The 12,147-nt window shown below is 42.4% G+C and overlaps 1 protein-coding gene across 1 annotated transcript in view; it reads right to left on the bottom strand.

Annotated features, from left to right (window-relative positions):
- TRIM8 (tripartite motif containing 8) overlaps nt 1–8,054 on the bottom strand; it is a 34,663-nt gene extending 26,609 nt beyond the window's left edge. The window contains exon 1 of the mRNA XM_075612496.1: nt 7,943–8,054. The gene's annotated coding sequence lies outside the window, so the exon portion shown is untranslated. The remainder of the gene's footprint in view (nt 1–7,942) is intronic.
- Nucleotides 8,055–12,147: the final 4,093 nt, after the last annotated feature.

The following is a 12,147-nucleotide window of genomic DNA, read 5'->3' as shown; positions in this document are numbered from 1 at the left end:
CCTAAAATGGTTAACTGTGTGGCTCAGGCAGGCCAACGCCCCTCTCCCATCATATGGTGTTGGGTGACTGGGCTGAAAACAAGCCACTCCCACTTTATGCATGGTGACCAGTGACATCACTATCAGGTAAGCCGGATAGAAGCTTCTAGAGGTTGGGTTCCTTGGAGTGGCAGTTAGAGGGCCTCACAGTGAAGTTGTGTAAATAGGTTTCAGTGTATATATAAGTATATTCATTTTGTCCTGTCCCTGTTTGTTGTTTTGTAGTTAGGGAAAGTGCCCTATCCAGTTAGCATCCCTAGTAATGTATTAAAATAGCTCTCTAGATTCACCAAGAAGAAGCATTTCCCCCAATGGGGTTCTCCAAGTAGTGGCCTAGTCGCATCAGCCAAACCGTGAGGACTGCAGCTAACTCTGATCCCAATGAGAAAGAGCCGGGCTAATCCCAGAAGGGGGCCAGTTGAAATGGAGTAGAACGGACGCTACATAAGAGATGGCCAATATAGCTAACACGAGAAAGAACAAGTCTCAGAACTTCCCTAGAGTAAGAAGAGTGAGAGTTGCCTAGGGAAGAAGCATTGATGTACAAACCCTGTAACGTCACCAGTTTGGGTGTGTAACGAAAGAATGTTTTTATGTGAAGAGCATTATCCACGGTGGTCAATAAAGCTCATGTTTGTACTATAAAAGTGTCTGGCGTCCATCATTGTTCCATCTGCATATGTACACCCAGCGTGCACGGACCCAGCACCCTGAAAATGTCTGAGAGACTGAGCACAGCCATGTAAATATCCAACTCAATATAAACTCCTTTAGAGCTGGGCAAGGAGGGCTGCAAAACAAAGAAAGGTTATCGTTTCTTTGTGCCTCTCACAGTTACATGAGCCTTTACGTTTTGGGTTCAGTTACACACGCCATGGTTTATTGACTAAACAAAAACTCTGTGATAAACATCTGTATTTCAAGTCTCCAAAATAGACTATAACCTCTTTTGACGAATAAGTAATTGTGTCAATGCGGATGTGGGATTGTAAAACAGGAGTCTATCTTTACCATCCTTGCCCTTGAATTGCCACATGCTACAGGGTGGAAATTGAGAAGGAAAATCATGTAAAGCTGCCATTTTAGAAAAAATTGCAATATTTACAGCTATCCCAAATGCCATCAACCCCTTCCAATCCCCAGTATGGGAATATAACTCATACACTGGTGGAGAAATGTCCCATAAATATGTCAAGAGAATGGGGATTACATTAGACCCCATACATTATATTGTGAATTTCTGAGGAACCACAACTCTCTCTAATAGTGTGTCTGAGATCAGATGCATTGTAATGAACCCCAACCCTCTCTAATAGCGCGTTCGAGATCAGATGCATTGTAATGAACCCCAAACCTCTCTAATAGGGCTTTCGAGATCAGATGCATTGTAAATTCTCTGTATTTGGTACAATTTTCAAAAATGACCTGCAAATTGCATTAGGGATGCCTGGAGAACCCGTTGAAAACACTGACTTAAACTAGGGGTGCGAACACTTCTGCCCTGCGCCCTCCCTCCCTTACCTTCTATAGAGCGTCAAATGACGTAGCGGGTCATGTGACGTCGCATGACCCTGCGGCGCCATTTGACACAGCTTTGCCATGGCGACGCATCGTCTGAGTCAAGATAAGAGACAGTTACAGAGAGGCCTTGCGCGGTCCCCCGGCATTTAATTTAAATGCTTTCGGGAAGAGACCGGGGCCTCTACAAGCACCACCCCCCCACAAAAAAAAATCTCAGTTTGCGCACCCCTGCCTTGAACCACCATGGCATATCTCAATCCTGCAAGTGTTGGTCATTCTACTAATTATCCCTCTGCATTCTACACATTCATGTTGGGTTCAACATTTCGGTTTTCCTATTCTAGCTCTACCAAGCTAGACACCCAATTGATCATCTTCTAAGCTTTAACGTTCTCATCGTTATCAAGCAGGAGCAATCTATTCTATTTAAAGCTATATTTCCTGACCCAGAACTCCTGCTGCTGTGGGTTCTGCAGAAACGTGAAAGGTTCTCATGTGCAAACAGGAAGTAGGCGATTATTAAAGCGAAGGTTGATGTTTGTAAATGGAGCAGATTTTCAGCCCTATTGGATACTCTTCCACAGATTCATATTCCCCAATGTATTTTACTTCTGTGTAATATTGTACAAGCGAGACCTTGTGTTCTTTAATACTGATGTCATGTAAATCAGAGAGGAGTTATGCACAGATTATATAATGGGATGTATTCAATTCTGCATGCGTCACTTTTTTATATTGTATGCGAGTGTGTGTGTGTGTGTGTGTGTGTGTGTGTGTGTGTGTGTGTGTGTACAGTTGTGTGAAAAAGAAGGTACACCCTCTTTGAATTCTATGGTTGGTCACATTAGGACATAATAACAATCATCTGTTCCTTAGCAGGTCTAAAAATTAGGTAAATACAACCTCAGATAAACAACAACACATGACATACAGTATTACACCATGAAGCAGAGTACCTAACTTTAAGAATGCTACCCTGTGTAACCGGTCCAAGCCATGAAATATCCTACATGTGTGTGTGTGTGATAGATATAGATATAAATATATAAATATATATATATATATATATATATATATAGATATATATGCAAATATAGCTGTATGCTCATCTGCATGTCTTAGGCAGGTCTGCAACCCCGCCTTTCCCCATTATCACCCAGCATACAGCACTTCCACTGCAGCAAGGGATTCTGGGAAATGACATGCAAATGAGCACACAGTGTCACTTTTTGCCTCAATAACCATTTTTAACATGGTTCCCTATAGGCTTATGCTTGCTGCATGGTCACAGCTTTGAGCACAGCCAGGGTTAAGGTGCATTCCCAGAAAACCACCCACAGACAGCTGTTTCGACCTTGATGGGTCTCATCAGTGTGGGGTTGATTTTACTGGGAATGCAAGAGAGGCTATGGGATAGGCTAAACCATAATACTGAGTTAAGTTATGGTGAGTAAAAAAAGTGACAAAAACCCTCCACAGGAAAGCAAATATGCAAATATAGCTGTATGCCACCATAACTTAACTCAAAGCTGTGACCATGCAGCAAGCTTAAGCCTATAGGGAACCATGTTAAAAATGGTTATTGAGGCAAAAAGTGACACTGTGTGCTCATTTGCATGTCATTTCCCAGAATCCCTTGCTGCAGTGGAAGTGCTGTATGCTGGGTGATAATGGGGAAAGGCGGGGTTGCAGACCTGCCTAAGACATGCAGATGAGCATACAGCTATATTTGCATATTTGCTTTCCTGTGGAGGGTTTTTGTCACTTTTTTTACTCACCATAACTTAACTCAGTATTATGGTTTATATATATATATATCTCATTTCTGTAGTATTAGATAATACTTACATTTTATTTTTCAATTCAACTCTTATTGCCATTTTTATGAGTTTTAATATGCTGATCTTTATAGCAGGTTTTAGCCCCCCCCCCCCCCAGCAGTGCAAGATGTTTGTAACACTTTCCTGTTTCTGATCATTTGTTGCCAATGTTCCCAGCAGTTTGAGCTGCAAATTGTAACAACAAATGTTTCCTTAGTAATATAAGAATACATTGTGAGTTACACTGTCTGAAAGATTGATTGATTGATTGAAACTGAACGGCAGCCATTTAGTGAGCCCTGGGAAACAGGATCTTAGCCGACTGATCACGGGAGAAGGAAGCGATCAACAGCTTAGGTAATTCGTTTTCAATACAAGTTGAACGGCTGCATATATCAAAACAAAAAATATATACAGTATTTTTTTTAAGTGCCTCGTGGACTGCTGCTAAGACTTTAGTACATGTATTAGCTGGTCTATGAATTGAAATTACATATTTTATGTTTTAATAGGATTTAAGTAGAACAAACTGTTATAAAACAATGGTGGGGTTACATATGGAACATTTCATGTGATGAGCACAGGGTAATCGTTACGATGTCTTTGTAGTGGGTAGGGGTGGGAGCATTATGGTCGGGGTATGGGTTAGGTGCATTGTGATCTTACTTGTTTGGAGGGCAAGGGTTGGGGTCAGCTGGATTTAGTCCCGTCGGTGGCATGGTGGCCGGTCTGACTGTGGCAACAGTGGAGGCAATTGAATCGGAGAGGTGGGTGATTTTTTAGGGTTTTGGAGAGACTTTAAGAAGGTTTAGGAAGGGGTGGGGTTAGGGGAGATCATGGGCATTGGGGAGGGTGGGGTGAGGGAGGGGATAGAATGAGGTTACCGGGGGAATGGAGAAGAGGAGAGGAGTTTTGAATGGGCATGTGAAGATAGGAAAGGGGCAGATTCGATGTGGTGGGGAAACTTGTTGCAGTGGAGAGCAATAGCAATGGCAAAGTATTTTCTAATACGACATTAGAGGAACATTCTTCTTGTTCTTAAATCCCTTTAAAACAGTGACCAAAAATAAGAGCAGACGGCACAGCTGGCAACTAACTTCGGGGTTAAAGTGGGATAAGGATGCAGGGCAATCTTTCTCCTGACCTTCTACTAATATAACAATTATTACTATTATACTGGAGTTAGGTGACCACTATGAATCAGACACACCAGAGGGTCTATATTCTGTGCACGGGGTTTCTTATTTCAGTAAGAATGTGAAATACCCAACGCCTGCTAAGTTATGCCCAAATTCTATTCAATTTCTGATAATAATCACTGATTTATGTTCCTGCAACTTCAAAGTCGTTTTTGGTTTTGCAATTAGTACTAAAAATGATAAGCTGCAAAGGCTTCTTCCTTCACTTGTATTTCCTGAGGATACACTGATGAACAGGCAACAACTGACCCCAAAACACTCCCATGTGGGTGTTTGCAAGAATAAAAACCTCATGGGGGCTGTCGGCATAAATGTGATTGCAATGTATCCATCCATCTCACACGGTCCGTCACCATGCAGTGACCCGGCTAATAAATAGAAAAGTTATTTAGTATATTTTCAAATATATTTTAACAGAATTAACAGTGACTTTCTAAAAGCAGGTTGCACCCCACGACTTCCAATCCACATCCTGAAACGTGGCACTGAGACTATCCGGTGTGCAAACAAAATGGCGGTTTAAATATCTTGCTTTACGACAACGGGCTTCCCATTAGCCCGCATGATGAGGGGGAGTTTCAATATGCAAAAGTACCAGCGCTACCTTTCCCGGTATGACTAGTTAACCAGGGGGTCCCTGGAGCTGAAATGGACGCGGCTCACCCCCGGGGACTGCCTGCTCCCCACCGATGTGGAGAGAAAAAGAAGGCAGGGGGAGGGTGGCGTGGGGGGATTGGCTAGGGGTGCACTGTACCTTTAAATAGGGAGCCGTCATGGTCCCACATTGGTGATGGGTTCATGGTATTGGACAAAAGGAAGCCAACTCCGGGGCCACCAACAGGCCAGGTATTAGGGATATCCCTGCTTCAGCACAGGTGGCTCAATCTGATTGAGCTGCCTGTGCTTAAGTAGAGATAGCCTAAAACCTGACCTGTTGGTGGCCATTCAGGCATCATAAACATCAATATAATTCCACATTACTTGCATCTCTACATACACCGCAGGAAGAACAAGCAGGGCTACATTATCAAACAGATACTTTTAACACTAATAATAAATCATTTATGAAATTCAGTCTGAAAACTTTGTTAAATACAAATGAAAAATGACACTTCCTAAAAAAAAACAAATTATCTCTGGTACCAGCACTACAAAAAACCGACACGTTGGACTGCAGAGAGAGGCAGAACGCTGAACATGGCGGCACACCGACGAAAACCCTGAAGTCCATTACTTGGTGTAATTTAATTTCATTATTTTGATACTTTAGAGGTTCCTTGATATATTAAGCACACAAACCGGACATGAAAACACGCAGATCAAAGATTTTCTTAACGAGGGCGTACCGTGCCTTTAAACCGTGCCTGATCTATTAGTCTTGGGACCCAGTGTGCAAAGCATCACTCGAGTGCTCCGTGAATGGATCCCCAGTGACTTAAGGCCTTGCACTGCCCTCCCCCCGTCTTCTCTGCCTTCCACTTGCCCTTTCATCCGACTGGTGCCTGCAGGCACATACTGGTAGCAGAGACGTCTCTGTTGATGCAGGCTTCACTACCGCAGGAGCCTGCCAAGTCTGCTATTAATCTTGCTGCATCTGTTGGCTTGGCAGTTCACAGTTTCCAGTTTGCTTTCTGTCTACCCCAATCCAGCTGAAGACGCATTTCGCAAGCGCCAAGCTCAATCAGTTTCTCTATCCTCAGGTGCTGTGGGGTAGAAGCAGCAAGTAGACGATGGCAAGGTTTTCATTCTATGCCAGTGGTAAGCAACCCAAACTTATCTGGGTGACACCAGAAGAGAAGGGGGTGGAGCGAGATCATCTGGAAAATCCCAATAAAAAGGGGGACTGCCGCTATATGTAGCTGTCCCTACAAAGCGACTTCAATGCCGGTGCAGTGATTGTTACATCCAAGCCGACCATGAAACAGGCTTTCAAAACCTATTTATCAGTGCAGCAAAATGGAAAAAGCGTATATTGGGTGGGTGGAGTTGATGTCAAAGTTAATCACTCAGCTGCAGGGGAGGCTGCAACATGTGGTGGGCAATTAAAACATGCACATGTGGTTCAAAATAAGAAATCCATGGTAGGTTTAATATCACAATGTGATCATCATAGCAGGTAGTTTAAGGACCTCACGAACCATTAGCTTGTCTACCCTCGGGATTCAAATGCGGTGGAATGTTTGCGAGTCTGGAACAGGTTAGAATGACGTGTGTGACGAGACATGTATGTATATCCTTATTTATATACGGAGCACCCGCAGTGTACTCAGCGCTTTACAAGAGACACAATACAGTGCAGGGAATTATAATACAATAAGTGCAAACAAACAAGACCAGACCATAGGAAAGGAAATCCCTGCCCCGAAGAGCTTACAATCTAAGTGGTATGTTGGGAGACTTACAGAGACAGCAGGTGAGGGAATAAGTGCAGGAGATGGCAGTGCTGGGCCACAATGGTTGGTAGGAGTGACTGTGGGTGTGGGACAGTCGCCATGACTCCAGGCTATTGAACGGCTTCATTTAAGAGGTGAGTTTTAAGGTTTGTCTTAAAGGTGGGGAGAGAAGGTGCTCGGCTTATACCGAGTGTGAGGGAGCAAGGGGCAGTGAAGTAGTAGTGTAGATACAACCAGTGTTTGTCTTTCTAGTATTCATCCCGTCCAAGGATGACAGTGAATTAATACTAACGATGTTTAAAGAATGACATTAGTTGCTTTGGAAACACTCTAATCAAATTTGGAAGAGGGCTCACTGCCTTTGGCAGAAGGTTTCCCTTTACAGTGCCCTCCCCGTTCTCCGCGCCTTAGTGATAAGGGTGAAGAAAACACTGGGGCCCCAATGTATTCTGCTCGTCTGGCCCCTGCTTAAAAAGGAGAAAAACTTCTACTTGCAAAGAAATGATATCGCTTCTCGCCCTTTCCAGCGCTGGGTTTATTTCCAAATCTGATGCTTCGTTCAGGAGAGAAGCGTTTGAAATATGAAGTGTCCCGGGGCCCAGTGCAGTGCACGGTAAGGGAAGTCACAAGCCAAGATCCCGATTGTTATCTTTAACACCATTTTACATTTACTTGTATAATCTCATATAGGCTTCGGGAGGGGGAGGATGGGGGGAGGATGGGGGGGGGAGGGCGGAGAGGGGTGGGGGGCTGATTGCCGCTTTAAAAAGTAAAATGTTTAGGATACATTTGTTAAAGCAAGCGAATTACATTGTGCAAATGTGTTTTAGCCAACAGGCCTACCTACTCTGAGTCAGGCAGGTCCCTTACACAGAACAGCTAAATTATTGCAGCTGTGAAGCTATACTATTCAGGCTCAATTTAGTTAGGATTTCCCAGTCCCAAGGGAAATAAAAATGGCCACCCCCACCTGGTTGGCAGTGAGAGGGAACGCTGTTGATACATGCGCTGTTCCCCTCACCGATTGGCTGCTGTGGACGGTGCCCTCTTCACACTGGGGATTTCCTTGTGAATGTCTCAAACCACGGCTATAAAAATAATAAAACAAATGTTAATAGTCATAAAATAAAAAAATATATTATGCTAAATTTGTACTCGTGAGCACATTCACATGTCTTAGACAGGTCTGCAACCCTGCTTTTCACCATTATTGCCCAGCATACAGAGCTTCCACTGCAGCAAGGGATTCTGGGAAATGACATGCAAATGAGCACACAGTGCCACTATATCTCTATATCTACACACAAAATCTGGAGATTATATTACATGAGATTATAGATTATTTTACATATGTGGCATTAACCTAACAATTATTGAATGAAGCCCTTTAAAAGGGGGAAACGCTGTAAGCAGCACTGCCCACGGCTGCAGCCGCATGTTAGATGCACTTTTGCACTAAGAGCCATTGGTTAAATCTGAATGACCTCACGTGATTCTCACTTTACTGTAACGTTCGAATCTGTGACGTCCACGGCTTTTCCTGCACGATTAACATGCAAATCACCTGCGTACTGAATTGTTCCTCTGCATCCCAACTAAATCATGTTTGAGCATGAAAACAGGACGTACAACACACAATGGTTATGATAACTTCATGCTCTCGGGGGGGGGGGGGGGTGGGGGGGGGGTGCTTGTCATCATTTTGCTTCCTATAAGAGATTTCAGCTGGCACTTGGATGAAGAGTATTTTTTTTCTTCTAGTTTGATTTTATTTTGATTGGCTGTTGAGAATTCCAAAGCAATAGATTGTAATCTTCATGAATCCCATCGTTAGAGAACCCACTGACTAGAGCATTGAAAGTACCAGCTGTCCAACAGCAGTGCCAACTACATCCGTGTACAGTAGGCAGAATGGGAAACGGCTTTAGAAGAAGAAGAAGAAAAGGGGGGGGGGGGCTTAGTCTACATTAGGAAAAATATTAACACCATCAATTCCACAAATCTCTGCAAAAATGAAAGTAGAAGTTGACTGGAAAAAAAACACCAAGGAATATACAATGATATATTCTGTATCTGTGAATTACACCCATACCAAAGCCTGTCCTACTCACGGGCAGGTTAGTTGTATGTATGTATGTATGTCTTTATTTATATAGCGCCGTTAATGCAAATAGCGCTTCACAGCAGTAATATGTACGTGACAATCAAGGTTAGTTTAAAAGTTGTTTCTATTTAAAAATGGAGGATCACATTGAACTGCTAGCAAAAGCATACAGTATGAGAAAAGACAATTAAATCCTATTTAAAAAAAAATTGAAATACAATTATTGAAAATATATTTGGGAAACATTATACTGGGAATGATTTTTAAACATTGTAGTTTGAGCAATTCTGGACACTGAGAATACATCGGACGGATCAAACCGATACTAAAAACACCAAGTTTTAACATATTACTAAATATCACCATTACTTATCTCTTTGGATAGTGGGACTGAACCTTTAAAAACCTCTTAAAAAGCAACAAGCGCTTGCTGATCACACAGTGACATCACACAAAAAGGGGGCAGCCAGGGGAAATCACACCCCTCCCGAGTCCGACATTAAAAAATACGTGTGTCAGATTTGGGTAAAAGAAGAAAGTATCCCCCCGATGTGACACCCTAAACATGCCACTGGAATTAGTTCACTTTTGTCTTAGGAAGGATTACCCCTGTAAAGATTTTTTTTTAAATAAACAACGATCTACTACGTGGGAGTCCCATTGCCATGCCCCTTCCTGTGTGACTGTCCCCAATTAACCTCCAGTGATATCCACCCTGCTCAAGTATTCTTCACTTGATTGCTGCACTGTAATTGAGCAGTAGATTGGAGAGCATTTTCGTCGTGGCGGCCACTGGTCGTCACACCATTTCTGCTCGTGTCCAGGGCCGGTTTCAGCCTCGGAACGGAAACTGTGCACATCCTATTCTTCCTCTTATGTTCCTGATACTGGGGGTGGGTCAGGCCCAAGCGATGGCTGCTGCATTGTATGTTTAGGGCAGGGGGTGGCCAACTCCAGTCCTCAAGGGCCACCAACAGGTTAGGTTTTCAGGCTATCCCTGCTTCAGCACAGCTGGCCCAGTTGTTGACTGTGCTGCGCTGAAACAGGGATATCCTTAAAACATGACCTGTTGGTGGCCCTTGAGGACAGGAGCTGGTCACTCCTGGTTTATAGCATTAATTACCCACAGACATTCTCGGCATCAACGGGTTGAGAAAAAGTACCTAGTCATTATTCGCAATGGTTTCATGCTGCAGCAGCATTAGCATTAGTATTTTGGTTTGTTTTTTTTATTAGCCTTTACATCCTCTCTCCACACTTCAGTGAACGCCTCCCCTGGTCTCCTGGGAGAAACACAGATATACTGTAAAGCATTAAAACTGAGCAAATCACTGCAATATTGGGTCTGCAGAATTCGCTCTTGTGGTTAAGAATACAGCATGTATTGAATCGTAACGTTTGTACTCAGAACTGCATTTTAAATATTTATCTCATAATACAATAACCATGGTGACTAAAGGCTAAATGCTTTTTATATGTTGGATTGCTTCTCATGTATACTTACTGTTATTTCATTTTTACTTGGCCCCCTCTCACCCTGTTTAATCCTCAAAGAGCATGTTAGTTCCTATATGCACTAGACATTTTTTTTATATGGGTGAAAAATATTATTTTTAAAGACACTTAACGTAGCAATACTACTTTCCCCCCTTTTCTTATTTGTATATGTAAAGCATGTGACTATGTATCATTCTACATTCTTACCTAAACTGGCCATCGTTTGGTGCTCCTTATAAATCCTCAATGTGTGCCTAACAATGTCTGCCTTTCGGTTTCAGTCAGTCCTTCAATCACTATAACTCAGCAGCTACAATGTATCCTTCTATTACCAAAGTAACATTATCTATTGTTACAGTTTACAGCTCAAACTGCTGGAAACATTGGCAACAAATGTTCACAACCAGAAAAGTGTTGCAAATATCTTGCACTGCTGGGGAGGTGGGCTAATCCTGCTATAGAAATCTAAGGATGCTTTAAAATTAATTAAAAATGTTAAAGCTGCAGTTCAAGCTGCCTTTAAAAAAAAAAAAAATACATATATATTTTTTCCCATTCAATATGTGCATCAATACAATCTGCACACTGACAAGTGATTAGCTAAGCTGCAGATCGATCCGGTCTCCTGTAATCGATCGCTTGCTCCGGGTTATTTAATTCAGTTCTTGCACAGCCTTCTGGGCAATGTATTCCTGGAATATGATTCACTGGGCAGTTACTAGATACAATTGGTTCACTGCTAGAGAGGGCGGGGCTCAAGAGCCAGAGCCTATCAGAAGGGGAAGGGGCTGTCACTTTGGAAATGCTTCCTACATTAGAAACATTAAAAATGTCTTTAAAACATTCTTTTTTTGTTTTTTAACATTTTTTTTAAATGCTATAAGTATTTTCTCATAGTACAGAACTGATTTATTTAAAAAAAAACCACAGGTATGATATTGCTTGAACTGCTGTTTTAAGAGTTGAATGGGAAAAAATATGCAGTAAGTATTATCTAATGTTACAGAACTGATTTATAAAAAATAAAAAAAAACATAAGATTTCAGGTTTTTCTGTTTATAAGCATGCCAATTTTCTAATACCGGCTTCATAACCAAGCAGTGATCATTGCAATTTTACAATCATTGCAGTATATTGCCTTCTTCTGTTAGGTATTCAGTGCTAACTAGTCCCTACGGCCAATGTGCTGCTGCAGCCCAAATATGAAGCAATATTAAACATTTTGGATGTACGCAATATGCTGTAAATAGTCTACTCCGTGCTGGAGAATCTTTTAGTCCCATTTACTTAACTGGATCTGAAATGGGGACACGGCTTCCCAGAATCTGGACTAGGGGCATTTGAATTATCAAGCAAGTTGAAACTTGTAGATAGAGAGTAGCTGCATGGATAAATGCATTTATCCTTACCGATGCCGAAAGAACAGGAGACCCCAACTGCCAACGGACATTCGGAATCGGCGCAAAGAATTTGCTTTGTCGCGATCACGTGACATGAACTGAAGTGGAAGGGGCTCAACTTGTTCCAATTGAGTTCACCGTTCCGATGTACCGCTGAGCGTGATCTAAGGCCAG

Source organism: Ascaphus truei, chromosome 8, assembly GCF_040206685.1.
Source record: "Ascaphus truei isolate aAscTru1 chromosome 8, aAscTru1.hap1, whole genome shotgun sequence".
NCBI lineage: Eukaryota > Metazoa > Chordata > Amphibia > Anura > Ascaphidae > Ascaphus > Ascaphus truei.
Note: the sequence above shows the minus strand (reverse complement) of the source record. Positions and strands in the feature narration are given on the sequence as shown.